This window comes from Thermobia domestica, chromosome 9 (genome assembly GCF_964235325.1).
Source record: "Thermobia domestica chromosome 9, izTheDome1.hap1.1, whole genome shotgun sequence".
NCBI classification, from domain to species: domain Eukaryota; kingdom Metazoa; phylum Arthropoda; class Insecta; order Zygentoma; family Lepismatidae; genus Thermobia; species Thermobia domestica.
In genome coordinates this window covers 1,834,402-1,855,339 of record NC_137462.1, presented here as the reverse complement: position 1 = coordinate 1,855,339, position 20,938 = coordinate 1,834,402, and positions in this window count along the sequence as shown.

Below are 20,938 nucleotides of genomic sequence, written 5' to 3'. Positions count from 1 at the left end.
TCTAGCAACTTTCTGTCAGGCTCGTGGCAGTCAGCACGCCATCGTGGCAGTCAGCACCTTGATATTGGCAATTAGCGCCAGTCGTGGCAATCAGCACCAATAATTGGCTGTGGCAGTCAGCACCCGTGGCAGTCAGCACCCCACCGAATCTCAATGGTAATTACGTGGAGAGGTGAAGAAGGACCTATCTATACTAGGGATGGCCAGAACCGGTTCCTGGTGGAACCGGTTTTCGGGTCTGAACGGATCCGGTTGTAGAAGATCCGGTTCCGGAACCGGTTTTTCGGATCCAGGTCTGGAACCGGTTCTTCGGATCCATGTCTGGAACCTGTTCCCAAGATCCGGTTTCTCGCAGAACCGGTTCCGCTGAAACCGAAAATTTGTCACCATCCCAACGCTAAACCCGAGCTGCTGGCAGGCTGTGAACAGTGTGCTAGATGAAATGGTGGAATCGACAGGCAGGCGCCCAGACGGCGGCCGCTTGTCTTATTTGGCTAAATAAACTGGGTAACTGGCAAACTCATTGGCTAAACATTCGATCCCAGCCCCGCCAAGTGAACTTTGTGGTGGACAAACAATGTGTTCGTGGGTTTTCTCGGGGTTCTCCCGTTTCCTCCCACTTTCTTCATTCCATCATTTCATTCATTACTCATCATCACCGTTTCCTTTAGCCTAACCGGCATAGCCGTGGGACGTAAAACTCAAAGATTTCATTTCATTTTTTTTCATTCGCTAAACAGGCAAACTGGCCAACTCATTTGGCTAAACACCCACTGGTGGACCAAAATTTTTTTCTGGGGGCACAGTGGCTCTATGCGGGAAGGGCACAAGCGCATGGTCCTCTTTGCAGTGTTTTGAAGGTAAACTTTGTACCTCCTTTAAGGGTCTTTGGGGGCTTTCGGATCAAGGTCTGGAACCGGTTCCTAAGATCCGGTTCTGGAACCGGGTTTTCAGATCCAGATCTGAAACCGATTCCTAAGATCCGGTTCTGGAACCGGGTTTTCAGATCCAAATCTGGAACCGGGTTTTCAGATCCAAATCTGGAACCGGTTACTAAGACCCGGTTCTGGAACCGGGTTTTCGGATCCACGTCCGGAACCGGTTCTTAAAACCTAATCTCCGAGAACCGGTTCCTCGCGGAACCGGAACTTTGTGGCCATCCCTAATCTATACGTGTATGTATAGTTTACAAATGTACCTTAAAAAGTAAATATTTTACATTTTAGGGAAATATATATTGAATGACTCTCGTATGTTTCAGTGTAAGTGTGCCAAACACACTGCAAAGTGGTCCTGTGAATATTGTTAGTTGTGAATGCAACCTTTGCCTCGTATTTGACCTAAAATTAGAACATTTTATGACTATTCATATTATTATATCTATATCATTCAGGAGAGATTTTTATACTTCCAACATTCTTCTGCTTCTTATACTGTAGTTATTCTGACGTCAATGGAAGAGCACTACCAGCAAAAAGAACTAACGCTAATGCCAGCAGTAAAATGTCCAGACATGGATATATCTCTAGTTGCTCTTTTAATATTATCTTGACGATGCCGAATCCGATTAAACTCTTCTTAAACATATCCGTCCACGCCGTCAAGAGCACTTTTAATATTGGGATAAGCACTACCTCAAAAGTCCCAAGTTTGAGACTATGTTTCTCATGACGTCATGAATGGATGCACTTAAAAGTAGTTCCATTATATTCAACATACTCAAAATAGTATTAAAAGCGGGCTTACATATTTATCTACACCTGGTCGCTTTTTCGTACTAGCGCCATTAGCGTAAAATTTTTAGATCTTTGATTTATATACTATGGTGAATCAGCTACTAAAAATTTGCCTCTAAGATTTCCATGTTTATCACAGTTTCCTTTGTTGCAAATTCCATTGTTTTCATCTTGTTTACTTTTATTTCGTTTCTTTATTCTATACAGATTTTTCTAAATTCTTAGAACAAACTATAAATATCCTAAGCATTTACCCTACAACTTATGCAACCCAACCATCACATTTGTTGAATGGGTTGCATATATTTAGACATTTCCATTTATTTATAAAACACAAACGTGTATTTCAACAATCCAAATCTAGAGAACTCCACGTTGGAAGTCTTTGCATCAACTTACGGACAAATATTTCTTTAGGTTGTGCCCTCAAAATTCATTATCACGTTAACGTTTGTACATATTACGCTGTTCTACTCTTTTTGCTGAAGGAGATAGTATGAAACAAGTGACGATAATGAAGTAAATGGTGAAAGAATACTACAATACACTTAGTCGCGTACACAAAGAGTTCGGGTTTTAACATCCTTCAACAAGTTATGGAAAATTTACTTACCTATTTGGATAAAATATACAAAAATCACGCGTGTTCTCAAATAATATAAACTTGATACCGGAACACCTCTTGATGAAATCTGTGTACGTCACTGCTAACACTCATTTCCTGAGAGGATTCGAAACAACAGATAGATCTTAGGATCGCCAACATTGTAAGTTTTCATTTAACATGTAGATTTGAAACAGGTCATAACCCAACTGAATCCAATTGGCTAAGGACAGAAGTCAATGGAGAACTTTTCCGAATGTGTCATTCAACCTCCTGGTTCTATAAGCCATAGAGTTAATTAATAACCTGACGCAGTGCAATTTTAAAAAATCCAACTTTATGTTGTGCTGGCAACACTGTTGATCTTGTAGTATTACAGAGCGGCCAAAAGTTGTCCCGCTGCCGATATTTGCATGATACTAAATTTGAGTGTTTTTGTCTATTACGTAACAGTTACAAGAGCGTGTCAAGATAAATGGTTTAATATATATGTGTAATTCGATCTGCTCTCTACGGAATTATATGTAAACATGTCCGGAATAAAGTCGTTTAATTATGATATTAACACTGGTAGCCGTTGAAGAGTTTCACACTCTAGCTCTGAAGATCACTGTTAGATACTTACAAAATTCTTAAGTCTTGACCAGCCATAGATAGATTTTACATTTCTTCAATGATTTACAATTTTCTTGTTTGTTTGTAACAGTTTATTTGTAGGTATTAAGGCCTGTGATAAACATCTTGGCATTTCAGCTAAACGAGTAAAACGCAAGCTCTGGCGAGACGTTGCCAAGTAGTAAAGGGGTGTGGCTATGGGTAAGCAGAGAAACTACAGCGCGATCAGGTGACAGGGGATAAACGTGGATGTGTAAAATAAACGTGGCAATACCGCTGGTCTCTCATTTGGTAGCAGCATTTAAAGGGAACTTGGAGCGCCGCCTTCAAAGCCAAGATGTTTGTCACGCCGTTTAGTAGCCATTCATATGTATTGACCCCGTCTAGTATGGTCAGTGTTGCCATGTTACGCAACAATGCCGAAAAATAGATGTGTTTTTTGTTACGACACGCCGTTATCACTGCCGTGGGGTCTACATTTGGTGTCAATGTGTCGTTGTTGTTTCAGAATGGTATATAGTACCCAGCCTCCCCATAGGTTCTCGTTTGTGCACAAAAAAGCCACAACTTCCTTTAATTCCTAATTATTCATGTTTTGTGGGGAAAAATCTTTATCTTCGTCAAACGTCGAACCCAACCACACGGTTTGTGTCTCAAGAATATATACAAGGACAAGCCTTCCCTGGATGGGACTTCCGTTTCATTCGCCCTTGTGGTTCAAAAATTTTGAAGCGTCAAAAATTGGGTTGCGAGACTTTACGCACACCCTGTAACTCTGTAGACTATCGTTAGATTCTTACGAAGGTTACAAGAGACCACAAGGAAAAGTATTTTTTTAAACAAAAAGTAATCTTAAAATCGATCCGCCTATGTTCAAGTTATGGGTGGTCATAAGCATATTAAAGTCGGTTAATTACAGTTTTCACACTACACTCACTCATTGAGGTGCTTACTCATCTATCTCAAAAGATTGTCATTACATCCTTATTAACTTTATGTGGAAACACCGGGAAAGTATGGTCTTTTAAACACGCGTCAGATTGTTCACCTTCTAATTTTTTGAAATGAATAAAAATGTGCTCACACAACGATTTGCTTCGCGTTCATTTACTATGCTGTATACTACACTATACTGTGTATACATTATTTTGTCGGACAATAAACCAAATATGGCGTTTTAAACTTATTTTCACTGTAGTGTAGACTCGAAATTTGAACCTACAAACGTGAACTTTAGCAAGGCAGAGAAGTGGGTTATAGTAAAACATTTACTTTCAGCAGGGATGGGTAGCATACAAAACTGATACATATTAAAAAAAAAAAAAGTTCTTTAAATTAGATTTGAAGTTAAAACTTAATTCCTGGAAAACAAACTGTAACTTTATACGTTATCACCGATCTACAACTCTTATTATCAATAGGTTACTATTACTAATCAGTAAATGTTATTTTTTCATTAATGCAGCTAAAATTGTGAGGGGGGTGACGTACTTAAAATCTTGGCTTTTAATATGCGTTCTTTCTAGGGTGAATGATACTATTACACGGGGCGAGGAATTACCTGAAGCCTATTCCAATGGCTAGAGAAGAAGATATTTATAAAAAGTGCCTAATGAAAGCCTTTGCGACAGTAGTACGAGGAATGGGCTAAAGATGTCAACGGAGGAAGAACTGACACTGAAAATGACGACTGTTGCGGAAGACAAAAGAACTATTGTCTGATTCTGAAATGTCAATCTGCAATGATGTTGAGGGCAGAAAGAGGTATGGTTTATTGCACATGCACTCATCTAAAAAAGAAAACAAAGAGCTGAAAAAAGAGATATAAATGGCGATGATCTTTTGAAAGAAAGTTTGTTACTAAGGAGTGATGTATTATGGCTTGTGAAGTAAACAAATAGCTAAAAACAAAAGCCTGTTGATTTAGGTCAGTTACCAAGTAAGTAAGGGAATGTTTTAACTAAAATACAAAGCGTAACGTAGGTTCGCATCTTTTGGGAGCGTAGGTTCGCATCCTATTGATTGCGGCAGCTGTTAAATGTTTATTTACTAGTTAAGACATTCCCTTACTTACTTGGTAACTGACCTAAATCAACAGGCTTCCGTTTTTAGCTATTTGTTTACTTCACAAGCCATAATACATCACTCCTTAGTAACAAACTTTCTTTCAAAAGATCATCGCCATTTATATCTCTTTTTTCAGCTCTTTGTTTTCTTTTTTAGATGAGTGCATGTGCAATAAACCATACTTCTTTCTGCCCTCAACAAATATGAGCTGATTTATGAAGATCAAAAGTCTAGAACTAGCTTAAAACTCATTATTAAGTACTGAGGCAGTATACTCGAAGCAAAATAAGAAACAGATGACATTTAGAGGAGGACTCATTGCACTGTTATCATGTTGTGAGTATTTTGGTGAGATGTCTGCTGTGTTCCTTCCACCATATACTTGTCCCTTTCTACAGAAACTCTTCAATCATAACCAGCATCACAGCATTTATGATTGGTCGGTAACGTTGATAATTCCGTGATGTAGTTTCCCTTCTCAATACAGATTTCCAAGTAATTTTCAACTGTCAGATTATTGCTTCGTATATAGTTAGGAACGGCTTAATCTTATGTTAATGTTAGATTAGATCAGAGAAACAGCTCAGCAGTTTCAACTCCCAAATATCTGAGTTCTTCAGACAATGTCTCATGTTAGAGGTGAACATAATACTTCAGAAGTATCCTGAATTTGGGTAAAATTATTGGGATATCCACCTTATTTTCCATATATAGTCCCTTCTGACAATCATCTACTCCAGTGGTTCTCAACCTTTTTTAACTGACGGCACACTTTACCGAATGTCCAGCACAACGCGACAGACATGTTTGATATTTTTATTATAAATAATAATAATAATAATAATAATATCTATTATAATAGTAAATCTAATTATAATGACTATATAGCATTGAGCATTATTGCTACCGCTGGAAATGTTGACTAATACATTTTGTCAAGATTTTAACTAATTATTATTAAATTCTTCATAATTTTTAAATTCCCACCCTAGCGGACTATAAGACAGGCCCGTATCCAAGGGGGTTCTAGAGGGCCGGCCCTCTAAATTTTTACGGGCCCCCCTAAAATTTTCACGGTAGGCTTGCAAATGAACTATAATATGGTGATGAAATATAATAATGGTTCGATCGGGCCCCCTCTAAATTCTTCCACCCCTTCCTAAATTTTGGGGCTGGCTACCGGCCTGCTACGTGACATACCAAGGTGTTGCGACACATCAGTTGAGAACCAACAATCCAGTCTCTAACTTCATAAAATATATTGAGCCCGTTTTCACGATAACTATGGCGTGGCGTTATATCTGTGAGTAGTTAATTTGAGATTTTAAACGGGTTGTACATAATGGATTATCGTTGCAATGAGTTTGAGCTCCAGATGACAATGTTGATGAAAAAATATTAGCTGAATTTAGACATTTTTCTTCCAAAGTTGTACAGAACCTTTTTATCTCCCCCTTTTCTATGTGTTAACATTTATTTAAATAAGGGGGCGCGTTGGCTCAGTGGTAGAGCGTTCACCTCCGGTGCTTGGGGTCCCTGGTTCGATCCCAGCTCGCGCCGTGTGGACTTTGTTGTGGACAAACACCGTGCTCGTGGGTTTTCTCCGGGTTCACCCGTTTCCTCCCACTTTATTCATTCCACCATTTCATTAATTTCTCATAATCACCGTCTCCTTTAGCCTAACCGGCATAATCGTGGGACGTAAAACATAAAGATTTTATTTTTTAAATTTAAATAAAGGAATATGCTCTTTAATATGTGTTGCTGAAAGTCCCTGTCAAATCATGGCCACTTTTCTGGAACATTACTTTGAAGATGTTACATGCGAAGGTGGCAACAAATTGTCTTCCTCAATAGCTACAGAAACCAGGAAAAATCTTTATATTTATTCTTCTTTTTTGTTTCTTAAAAGTCATGCAGTTGTAATGTAAACAATTATTGTTTTCGGTGGAAATGTTGAAATGTCGTGAGAGAAGCGCGCCTCCATGTTCCACCTTCTCCTCATGCATGCTTACGTCATCAGCGTCACGTCCAGCCAAGAGAAGACGCTGACAAAAATTTAAAAACAAAAAAACTAGATAAGGCGTCCAATGGCCTTGTCCTTAACGATATGTTAGGGAAATTATTAGGTTGTAAAACGATTTTCGAATTTTATTTTTATTATTTTTTTAAATCTCTAGCTACAACCAAAATGTATTCTTTTGTGCGTAGTTTCTCGTTTAGTTTCAGAATTTACGCTGGAGATAAACATGTCGGTCATTTCACAAATAATTCAGTCACATGATCAATCTAATAACTCAGATGCTCGAAAGATAATTGCCACAGAAACAAACATCCTATCGAGCGTTAGGTCAATCTGGTGACGATTGGTTTTATCATCTTAAGGCTTTATATGATTTTCCAATCTTCTTGTCTACCAAAATGTCTCTTCCCTTTATGCTTTGTACCTACATTCTTAATATCCCGCTTATTCTTCCCTTTATGCTTTGTACCTACATTCTTAATATCAGACTCATTCTCCCCTTTATGTTTTGTACCTACATTCTTAATATCAGGCTCATTCTTCCCTTTATGCTTTGTACCTACATTCTTAATATCAGACTCATTCTCCCCTTTATGCTTTGTACCTACATTCTTAATATTAGACTCATTCTCCCCTTTATGTTTTGTACCTACATTCTTAATATCAGACTCATTCTGCCCTTTATGCTTTGTACCTACATTCTTAATATCAGGCTCATTCTTCCCTTTATATTTAGTACCTACATTCTTAATATACCACTCATTCTTCCATTTATACAAAACTAAAATACGTGTACTATATGAAAATAATTATTGATTTATATGTATACTTTTCATACACATGGGCTTAGATTGCCGATATTAACCCGTAACTACCTGTGTTGGTCTGAGGTTATTATTATTATTATTATTATTATTATTATTATTATTATTATTATTATTATTATTATTATTATTATTATTATTATTATAATAATAATAATAATAATAATAATAATAATAATAATAATAATAATAATAATAATAATAATACATCAATATGCAATAGTTATTAGCCCCACCGAATTTTCAAAATTAGTTTATTATACCCCTTCCTCCTATTTGTTGTAGCATTTGTCATTTCTCTTAACCCTTTTGCTTCGGAGTTAAGAAGTTTCGGAGTGGAACCCTGCTGCCAGTCATTCTGATTGATATTATTATATTCCATTGTCTCCAAATAAATGTTGTGATGCTGCTCTGTAAAATTTCCTTTAAAAAAATAAAAATCCTTCCTACTTTTCAGTGTGACGGAAAAAAAGGTTCATTGGCTGCGTCTGGTACTTCCTAAAGTAAATCAATAAATTCTGAAGGTTGTGTCTTTTTGAAACTATTATATACCAATTATAGGTATCCATTATTCCCGGATCTTTAGTCAGAACCTCAATGAAAGCAGAGGAAGAATAATGTAATTCCTCCAGTGCCTCGATGTTTATCCTGTGCGGTTATGTAAGACAGCATAACCGAGATGTAATGTTGGTTGCATAAACGCAACAATTCTTATAGAGGGAGTTTGGCTACTTGTATATAATTTGAAGTATTCAACAATTACCTCTATAAAATTGCTGCAGATTCTGAAACATGGATATTTGGTTAGGGCACATTCTAGTTCCTAAGTAGTCTTGACCCGGCAACGGTGGGTCCCATAGGTTTGGAGCTATGAACATTTAAAGTTCATTTTTTCATGATTTCGGCATCCTATAACTCCGAAAGGAATCATTTGTTCACTCAAGTTGGTCTGTAGTTTTTGTCTTATATTGGTGTCAGGAATCATCCTTCCAACATTGTCTGTGTTGTTTTGAAACACCCTATATTTATCCCGATAAATGGAATATCTTAATTTATACATGCTGTAACTAATCCTGCCCCTTTAAACTCCATACACTCAAAATATACAGAATTCTGTATAATGAAATATGTTTATAGCCCATGTTAAATAGAAGCTCTCAGTCCACGCAAATTGTATCCATTCCTGCTGCCTCTTAAGGAGCTCGAAGGTTCATCGCCACAGAAATAAAAATATCTGCATTTAGATTCTAACTGTACAAACTAATCCACTGTCAATTATTATAATTATCTTTTCAAGATCTTGTTTTATTGTTTTCCCAACTTGGAAGCACCGTGGCTCAATGGTCAATTGTTCAACTATCGCACGATCTGGTTACTAGTTCGATTTAAGACAAGTGAGTTTGTAATGGATACTGTTGTGTCTGTGCGTTTTGTCTTCGTCCCATGTTTCTTTCTACATTCTTATTACACATTTTTTTCATAATAACTCCCTTCCATTAATCATACGGTTATTACAACTAGAACTGTGAAGGACTACAGGAGATGATTGTCAAAATAGTTGACACTAAAGGAAGGGGGGGGGGGCAAAATCGAAAGTCATATTCCTTGGTAATGCGCCTTTACGTGTCAGAGTAGAATGAAGAGAACTTGAAGAGGTCGATCATTTCAAATATTTGGGGAGTATTTTGACGAAAGACGTGTACTGCACCAAAGAGGTCGGTCAAGAATTACCATGGGTAAAGAAGCATTCAACAAGAAAAGATCGCTCTTTAACTAGCAGTCTTAATATTGGTCTAAGGATTAAGTTGGTCAAATGCTGAGTATGGCTCAGAGAGTGGGACACTACGGAAGTTACAGAAGAAATATTGAGAGAGCTTCCAAATGTGGTGTTGGAAGAAATTGGAGAAGATAAAGTGGACAGACAGAGTAACCAATGAGAATATTTTAAACGAATAGGAGATAAGAAGACGCTTCTAGAAAGCATCCTTCGTAGGAAGAACAATTGGATTGAACACATCTTGCGAATAAATTGTCTTCTTCATACCGCCATAAAACGGAAGGTGGAAGGGAAGCGAGGGATAGGAAGAAGAACACAAATGATCGATGATTTGAAAATTAGAAGAAAATATTGTTAATTAAAAGAGGAAGCTGATAATCGAGAAGCATGAGAGAAACATTTCCAGGCCCAAACTGAAAATTAAGAAGAAAAAAAATTCATTAGTCCCAGGACCTGCAAGAGGCAGAATACTTTAATAATAATAATAATAATAATAATAATAATAATAATAATAATAATAATAATAATAATAATAATAATAATAATAATAATAATAATAATAATAATAATAAATTTTACATCTCCTTTAGCCTAATGAGCAATACTGTGGGACGTAAAATGAAACATTATGGTATATTTCATTTGTTCTCCTAACTTGCTTTTATCTACGAAGTCTTATTTTCCTGTCAAACGATACTTACACCTATTTGCATGATGTGTATTGCATAGGCAGAATCCAGAGTTTTTTTTTTTTTTTTTTTTTAAGCTAGGTTAGAAATATAGTACTGAGAACACTTTTGTTTTCAGTGTAATTTCAGAATCTATTACTCGTACGTATTTTATGAACGTCTTAACTCATGCATAAGAGGAAGGGAAATCCGTTACTACTCCGCCCCCACAATATTGAGCTTCATTGTGAAACTTGTTCCAAGAAAGTACTTGAAAGAGTAGTCAAATGATTTCCAATGAACACAGTTTCAAGTGTTCTTTTTACCTGAGTGACAATAATTTCTTCCATTCTGACAAAACTAGTGACGTTCGTGTCGACCATGGTATGTATTATTTCCAAATAAAATATCAGGTAACCATTAACAGAAGAGCAGAACAACAGGAAGTGGGCAGTATGAGTAATAATGAGGAGCCGGGTTCGATTCTTATTAGTTCTTTCAGTAGAGGAAAAGTAGAGAAGGTTTTATTTCCATCTTTTGCTTTTCAGTGATTTATCGTGGCTAAATGGTTAGTATACGTTCCTTAAACGCGGGGGAATCAAATTCAATACTTGGAGGAAGGTCATATGGTTCAGTTCCCACGTCGGGCTGTAGATCTATGTTTCATATATTCTTTCTCTTGAAAAGAACGCTAAAATATAATGCAGCAACCATGTTCCTTTGATCTTCTTCATGAGGGTGTGAATTAGGCCCCAAGTACCCCCTCCAAAAAATATACTCTAAAAATTTGATTGATTTGGTTTGATTTTTTAGTGCTCCTTTCAGAAGCGAGGCTATATAAGACGTGGAGTTATAGCGTAACGTCGGTTCCTAATCACATGAGCTAATGCCGGTAATCGAACCCAGGTCTCCAACGCCAATATGCAAAAAATGACACAAAGACCTAATGATTTGCCCGAACTCTTTACATTGGACTCCTGCTAACTTTGGTCGAATATTTGACGAATCTGAGTGACATACCCAAGTGGAGATTAACAGGTTTAACCCCTCCTTTCCACAAAATATTATGGAAAAGTTTTTTTTTTCTTTCAGATTAACATTCCATGAATATGCACCTACGAAATAGTGATGATGTTATAATGATCAAAGTGAGACAAAACGTGAGAACCCAACAAAAACTATGCACACTTGAATATGTTAACCATAAAGTTCACTTTGAGAGACTTGGGATCGAACTAGCTATCCTACACGCCAGAAATGAGAGCTCTATCACTGAGAAACTGCGACCCCCATGGAAAAGTAAAGATTCATTGTATTAAGATATGAATTCAAAAATCATACGTCATGGGCAAGAAGGGATAATGTTACACAAAATTGAGTCGTAATTATCTCATACACACTGTACAAGAAGCCAAGGGTGAATCCAGGGGGGCGATCGGGGCGATTGCTCCCTCCCAGAAGAGGAAACTTTTTCTTTTATATATATAAATAAAACCCATCCCAAAGTTTGGAGCCCTTAAAAGTAGCAGTATGACAACCCACCGCCCCCCCCCAGAAGTCGGTCCTGGATCCGCCCCTGCAAGAAGCAATTATAAGTTGTGTAGCTTTCTGTATGAAAATTCTTGGTATTTTGGTGTTAACTTCCATTTTATTAAGTTATAACATCTTATTTAAGTAGAATCGTTAAAATCGTAGCGATATTTTATGAGACTAAGTTGACGTATGAAAGTCAACTTAGGATTTAGGATTTAGATTTCTGGGCTTTCTACATTTATGGCCGTGTCAGTCAGCCTGTCACGTATGAGCGTTGATGTCCCTCGGTGATCATACTATTCGAGGAAAGAGAAGGAAGAAAGGATTGGGGAAGGAAGGAAGCGGCTTGGGACCTATATGTTAGGAACCACCCCGACATTTGCCTGATGTGAATGAGAGAAACCCAGGAAAATGTCATTCAGGATGGCTGGCCAGAAAGAAGATTTTTTACGCTTTTTCTACCGAGTGCCCCACCCGGAATCGAACCCGGGACTGCTCCCACAAAGGCGAGAGCGTTAGCGACTACACTACACGAGACAAGAACGGAGTGGTCCAACTTAAGAACGTATGGGGAACGTAATCAATAAATATTACTATTTATACTAGTAGTATTGAAATCACCAGCGATATTAACTTGGAAACATGATCCCCACTTGATGAAATTGTGTACGCCACTGGAGCTACATGCAATGAGCTCTTAATTTTGATGCAAACCCTCTATGCCTACCTTGTGAAGTTTTCGGTAAAATTACAGCAATTGGTTGGCAACCTCCTGACATTCCATTAGTGTTCAAATACAGCAAAGAACAACGCAAAAATGCAAATTGTATTTAAAAATAGGATCAGTTTGTTACTTGATATAATCATATCATTAATCATAACCATCCATTTTTTATCTTCTGCCATATCTTCTATCAAATTCCTAATAACACAATTTCTAATCAAATAATGTTCTAACCAGACTATGATCCTCTCTTTAACTATCTTCAGTACTTTTTCTCCTGCAACACTTACCTTCTACCATACTTTCTATCACACCCCTAATAACACAATTTCTTTTCAAATAACGTCGAAAGTAGATTTCTGTTTTGTTTTGTTTTTTTTAACTATCTCCATTGTTATTTTTCACTCCCCCAACAATTACTTACTTTCTACTATGCCTTCTACAACATGTCTAATAACCAGTTTTCCCCCCCTCAAACAATGTCCTAATCATATTCTTATCTCAGTTTAATTATCACTGGCCTTGCTCTTCTCTTCTTCAATAATTACTCTTACCTTCTTTATACCTTTCATCACACCCATAATAATTCAATTCCTCCTCCAATAATGTGCTAACCAGTTTATTTTTCTCCTTCAAACTATCTCCAGTATTGTTTTTTCCTATAATACTTACTCTTATCATTGACCATACCTTCTATCATACATCTAATAACACAATTTTTTTCTCAAATAATCTCCAAACTAGATATTTATACTGTTTCCAACTATCGCCAGTGTTGTTCTCCTCTCTTCCAACTCTTTCTGTTATTTTCTTTATTTCTTTCATCACACCTATATGAAGACATTTTCTCCTCAAATTATGTCTATACTACTTTATTCTCCTACTTTTAACATCAAGAGTACTGTTTTTTCCCTACAACACTTACTCTTACCTTGTACAACCCCATCAGGATCCTGCCGCCTATAGTCGGACAATTCGTCCATGCCGACTAGATGCCGCGGTCGGATTGCCGGCGCCGGACACTGGCGTTTTTCCGCGCGATTTTCGACCGCGACGAATAGTTGCCTTGCCGAGCAGTCGGCAAACAGCCGGAAATGAGCATTAAATGCGCCGGCGCCGCCGTCGAAAAGAGGCCGGCATAAGAAGTCGGCAGAGGGTCGGAAAGAGGCCTTTCCGACTGTTTTGCCGACCCTGACGGTCGGCAACAGTTGGCAAAGAGTCGACAAAGGGCATTATATTATACGATTTTCGACCACTTGCCGCCTCGGCAAAGGTCGTGCCGCCGGGGACCGGAACCGGCTGTCTCCGGCGGCCCGCCACCGTCGACGGCGGCAATCCCTCTTTCCGACCGCGACTTCCTGATGGAGAATACATTCTATCACATCCCTAACAATAAATTTCTTCTCAAATAATGTTCTTATCAGATTGTTATCCACTTTCTATCATAGACATTGTTCTCCTCTCTTCCAACAGTCCCTTTCAACTTCTTCATACCCATATGAAGACATTTTCTCCTCAAATATGTTCTATCTCAAATATGTTTATTTCCCTCCTTTTAACTATCAACAGTACTGTTACCCTTACCTTGCACCATACCTTCTATCACATCTGTAGTAACATAATTTCTTCTCCGATAATGTCCAAATCAGTTTATTTTCCTCTTTTTAAGCAAATGTAATATTCATCTTTCCGTAATTTACACTAACAGTTCTTCACTAGATTTTTCTTCAACCCAGGACTTTTTCCTTCTTTTCCCCATTCACTTTATGATCCCTTCCAGTCCTTAGCAACTTGTCCTAATATACATATTTCTTCCCTATATATTAAAAACCTCACAAGAAACGTTTTTTTGGTTAACCTTTTCCTTAATGACCCATTTTCTATTGTTTTCGCCTTTTCAACATTGGTTTTAATCCAACGTTCTTATTAGATTTTATTTTAATTTTATAACTGCCTGTTGCGTTTCGAAGAGCCATATCATTCTGAATGCGATGGAACTTAATATTCTTAGACCAATCGAAATAAAATATTCTGTACTTAAATCCCTCCTTACTGCTTCCTCTGTAAATAGAAAATGGATAATATTTGTAAAAGGAAATATTTCTATCGAACTTTCATTTCAATTACAGTTAAATTTACTTCTATCATTTATTCTCAGATTCTGGTTGTTATTCATTGACTCATCTATAAGATTCTGTCTATTTGGCATAACATTCTTAAGTGCAAGTTCCTCTCATTCTAGTTCTTACTCACGGTTCGTATATAGGCCCTTCACTTGAACCCCACCTCTTTGGCACTATCACTCACTCGGTTGACTCTCCGGGCCGCGTTGGCTCAGTGGTAGAGCGTTCACCTCTGGTGCATGGGGTCCCTTGTTCGATCCCAGATCGCGCCAAGTGAACTTTGTGGTGGACAAACACCGTGTGAGTGGGTTTCTTCGAGGTATACTCCAGTTTCTTCCCACTTTATTCATTCCACCATGTCATTCATTGCTCATCATCACCGCCCCTTTAGCCTAACCGGCATAACTGTGGGACGTACAACTAAAGATTTCATTTCATTTTTTTTTTTTTAGTTGAAACCCACTTTTCTAAAGCAATGAACCTCACCAACTGAAATAACAGTTAGTTATCAGGGTTCAATCAACAGGAGTTATTCAATTGTCAGCTAAATCAAATATTCAGAGAATTGCTTCTAATTAAGATTAGATTTGCATGTTTTGTGCGTGTTAAGTTAAAGAACTGGCATTCATGTTAATAGTAGGAAATGATAAAGGTTGGATAAATTTATAAGTGCTCATATTATACTAATTTGATTATTCTGGATTCAGTGGAACTATTTTTAAATATATTCTTTCATGAAGTCAGAAAAAATATCTCAAAGTTGGAATCTTTGAAGTGCCCTTTATAGTAAAAGTGTCAACATTTGAAGATATTTGTAAGTATACTTTTCAAACTAGTTTTAGAATTGTGGCTCCGCGTGGCGTGGGTTTCCCTCACCCATACCAGGCAAATGCCGGGACTGTACCTAACATAATGGTCGCAGGCCGCTTCTTTCTCTTTCATCGGATAGTGTGCTCGTCGAGGAACGTCATTCCTCATACGTAACGGGCTAACATGGCCATAGATGCCGAAAGCCCAGAAATCTCGATCCTAAAATCCCTTGAAGTTAGGCCCTTGAATGTTACGCTCATTCCGCTAACTTCTTCCAAATTAGCATCTTGAAAGCATGCCATCTAACCAGTGGCGTCGCTTTCTGCATAAAGAAGAGGTTCATTTGTTCTTTATTTATAATTATTCCATGAAGTTAACGAGTGCAATAAACTTACTTGACAGATTGAGAATCACATAGAAAAATGAATTGAGAACCGGTACTTTTGGTGGTTACCTCTTTCCTACACAGAGCTCTGTTATATAAGAAATATTATATTAGACAATCGCACAGCCTATCCCTAGTATAGGATACAGTTACTGCACACGAGTAGTCCATGAATGCTGTTATGCCTGCGAAAAAGAGAAGGCATCTCTCTTATTCATTTGATGAGCTGCAATGAAATGTCAGGCTTCCAATAGCAACAGCCAGTGACATAAATAGTGTTTCTGTCTTTCTTGTTGGTCGCATTGGTATTAATAAGCAGCCAGTGTTTGTGTCGACAACGAATTTATCTTGTCAACGCATTCCTCGGGTCTCGAATGGAAGGAGGTTCAATTCCCCGAAGGAAACAGAACGCAAACATGTTTCAGGAAGTGTACGCATAACAGTAGTAAAAAACATATTTAAAACCTCTTCGATGCAACAATGTGTTGACCTGGGGCGTCAGCAAAAGACTAGTGGTGGGGGGAGCCAATTTGTCTCTCTCTCAATGACAGGCGACAGTAGCGAACTCTGGCTTTTTGTTCATTGACTGAGTTCGCAAAAGAGTTGACAAAGGACTCAACACAATTTGGACCGTTAAAATGTGATGCAATATGCATAGCCACGCGCGTGCCACACACACACTCGTTTTTTTCCTCTACAATGGAAGGGTTTCACAAGTACAGCTACAACGAATGGTGAATACTTGAAACTTTCGCGAATAACACTTTTCCTAAATCAGTTAGGTATAGTATTCATATTGTTTGAGGTCCTCCGTGCTTGTGTAGTTGCTAGCGCGAGAAAAATAAGTGTATGGGATCTTGAGTTCGATTCCCAGCGGAAGAGCCTTGAAAACCTTTGAACGCATTCTGGTGGTTCTGACTCCTTCTTAAGTTGTAGATTCGCGTCTCATATAGCCTCCCTGCTGAAAGATACACTAACCTGAGAATCAACATCAACAGTAGAAAGAGGCAAAATGGGGATCAAATATAATCCTCGAGTGCCCAACCCATATCAGAAAGTGCTTTGTATCTACCCTCCCCCTACACTGGCTTTCTCTATACGATGATCAATAGAGCCCGGATTTCCATGCACAAACAAACCCCAAAATGTGCATACAAATATGCATGAAAAATATAAAAAATATGCACTAAAATATGCATTTAAAAGAATTAACATATGCACTGAAATATACACTAAGAAAATAAAATGTCAATTTCTTTTGTAATGAACTAGTAACATCTACCTTAGGTTTTCTTCTATCAACCAGTGTTTCTTTCAGACATGTCTTTTTTGGGGGGACTCCCCCCCCCCCGAGCTCTGACAATGCCCCCCGGAAGAGACCAAAATAATGCGTCTATAATATAATAATAAATAGAATAGTACCAGCAGTGCCCCCGGAATAGTAAGTGTATCCCCCGGAGCAGCTTTTCTGAAAGAATGACTGCTGTCAACCTTCTGTGTTTATCTGTAAGAAACGTTTTGTAGGTCGAAAAGTTTCATTCTACATCAGCAGAAGTTACTGCTGCATGTGAAAAACAACAAATATCATCCTAAGTTACATTTTCTTCCACTTACATGTTCTCATCATTAAGTACATTTGCAATGGCACAGATTGTTTTGTACCCGGGATTTTTGCCTAATACTTGTCAAAGTTTATCTGACTCCATTTTCGCAAGTTATTTCACTGGACAAAGTCTGCGATAATTTACCCGACAAGGAGAGTGAATGCTGCAAAGCATTCTTACGGGATTCCAACTGTCTGATAATTTCAGGTAAACTCGAGAAGTTGTTATGTAATATACTTAATTTTGTTCTCAACGTCACTTGTAGAAAATACATTTTTGAGACACATAAATAGCGGCTACATTATCGGGACTTAGTGAGTCCAAAACTGTCTTCACTTGATTTTAGTTAACTGCATAATACGGTTACCTTCTAGCCACGATCTCCACTGGTTGAGAAAGTACTGAAAATTTTTTCGCAACTTCGCGAAAGATACGTACGCGCGATGGATCTTTCACAAATTCTTTCTTTACATTTGACACAAGCGCGTCTACTGCTAGACATTAATATCTGATTGTTTCTGCTACGCAATGAAGACCGTGTGCAAGACAAGTCAGGTGGACTAATTTAGGATAGGATACAACACTGTCTTCTATTACTCTATACATTTTATTCTACATCTGCGTTTACAAAGTGAGTCAGTTCACTTTAAATATAACCTACTTTCTTGTGATATATTCTCAGGTATGCTAGTATTCAGCAATTAACTAACTAACTCTGTGGCCTATGGAACCCGGAGGTTCAATGCCACGTTCACAAAAGCCATCCACTGACTTCTACCCTTAGCCAATTAGATCCAGTTTCTACTTTGTATTCCTATTTCTGCGAGATCTTTCTTAATATTGTCCTCCCATCTGCGCCTAGGTCTTCCTAATGGTCGTTTACCGATTGGTCTTCCAATCAAGGCTTTGTAAACGTTTCTACTTTCTTCCATTCTAGCTACATGACCTGCCACCTAAGCCTCCTATACTTGACGACCCTAACAATGTTGGGTAAACCATATAAATTATGTAGTTCCTCGTTATGAAGTTTACACCATTCCCCATTCCCGTTCCTCTTGGGTCCGAATATTCATCTCAGGATCTTGTTCTCAAATACTTTCAGTCTATGTTCTTCCCTCAGTGTATATATTTTGCAACCATACAGAACAACAGGCATGATTATCGATTTATATATTTTAAGCTTCAAATTCCTCGACAGAATTCGCGACGACAAGAGATTTTGAACCGAATAGTAACACGAATTCCCTGCTTTTAGTCCACATTTAATTTCTTTGTGAATATGAATTTCTTCTGTTAATATTGATCCTAGATATTTGAAAGTATCCACTTTATCAAAAGTATTATTTAATATTTTAGCGCATCCATAATTTGCTGTATTACGGTCCCGATGCACTTCCATGTATTTAGTTTTCTCTGCATTTACTTCTAAACCCATGTCCCTGCAAGCGTTTAATAAGATCTCTGCATTTCTTTCTATTGTTCTTCTGTCATCCCCTATTAAATTTACATCATCAGCATATGCCATAACCTGGTGAATACCGTTCAACTCTAGGCCCTGGTTGCTATCTTTGATTTTCCTTATAGCGTATTCCAGAACAAAGTTAAATAATAATGGCGACAACGCATCTCCTTGTTTCAGGCCATTTTCGACGTGAAAGCTCGGGGACAAAATCTTTTCTACTCGGACTTTACTTTGGGATTCATTTAAACATATCTTAATTAATCTAATTAGCTTTCTCGGCATTTCAAGTTCTGTAAGAACGTTGTATAATGCTTCTCTCCTAACCGAGTCGTACATCTTTCTAAAATCAAATAAATAGTTGATGTACCGGGGTATTGTATTCCCACTTTTTTTCAAGTATTTGGCGAATTGTAAATATTTGGTCGATAGTTGATCGATTTCGTCTAAATCCGCACTGATAATCTCCAATAATTTCATCTGCGTATGGGGTCAATCTTGCTAATAGAATATTTGAAAGTATTTTATAGGATGTTGACAGAAGAGAAATGCCTCGATAATTATTACAGTCAGTTTTGTCGCCTTTCTTGTGAATTGGAACAGTGATTGATTCTTTCCACTCTTGTGGCAATTCTTCCTTGTTCCAGATAAGGAGAATGAGTTTGTGTATCTTGTTCTACAATTTTTCGCCTCCAGCTAAAATTAACTCAGCCGGAATTTCATCTACATCCGGAGATTTGTGTTTCTTTAACTTCTTTACGTCCTTTTACGGGGAAGGAAATAAAAATCACTAGTTAGGAACAGGGTTTTTCGTTCACAAACGAATATTACCAGCAATTAAACGGGTTGAATTTGTTACTGACAGACTTTCTTTTATTACTCTTAAGGGACGGTGGTGTGATATTATTGTTTTAAATGTACATGCCCCAACTGAAGATTAGGAATGGAAAGGCAACCGGAATAGATAATCGAATTCATTAAAAATACAAGAGACAAGGAAAAAAAGAATTGTTCCGGCTATGCAATGAAATATATGAAACAGGAGAATGGCCAAAAGACTTTCTGAAAATGATCATGGTACAGATGGCTAAGAAATCGAACCCAAAGAGATGTGAGGATTATAGAACTATTAGTCTCAAATCTCATGCAGCTAAAATTTTGCTCCGAATACTGAACAGAAGGTTATATGGAAGAACAAATGAAGAAGTTGAGGAGGAGCAGTTCGGGTTCAGAAGAGGTAAGGGCACAAGAGATGCTATTGGATTATTAAGGGCGATCGGTGACATATTTATAGAAAAAGGGAAAGAGATGTATGTTGTATTTATTGATCTAGAAACGCTTTTGACCGCGTGAATTGGGAATTGTTGTTGGGAGTTTTAAAGAAGATAGGCTTTAAATGGAAAGATCGAAGACTCATAAGGAACTTATACATGAACCAACAAGTAAGTGTTAGAATAGGGGAAGAACTAACGGAAGAGAGTGCAATTGGAAGGGGAGTTCGACAAGGATGCTGCCTCTCACCAACACTATTTAATGTCTATCTAGAAGAGATAGTGAAAAAGAGTTTACATGCTGATGACGGCATTTCGGTAGGAGGTAGAATGATTAGATGCATAAGATTTGCAGACGATATGGCGCTTGTTGCAGAATCTGAAAAGGAAATTAATAAAATGTTAGAAAACCTGAGAAAGGGCTTTGAAGACTATGGTATGAAAATAAATGTTAGAAAGACAAAAACCATGGTGATTGGAACGAAGGGGTCTGTGTCAAATATAAAAGTAGGAGGGGAGAAAATAGAACAAGTGAATAGTTTTCGATATCTGGATAGTATTCTTAGTAATAACATGAAGTGCGAACGTGAAATAAAAGCAAGGATAGGAATGGCGAAAGAAGCCTTTAGGAGGAAGAAAAGTCTGTTTTGTGGGACCTTGAATAAAGAGTTGAGAATAAGACTCATAAAATTCTTCGGGTGGAGTGTTGTACTAG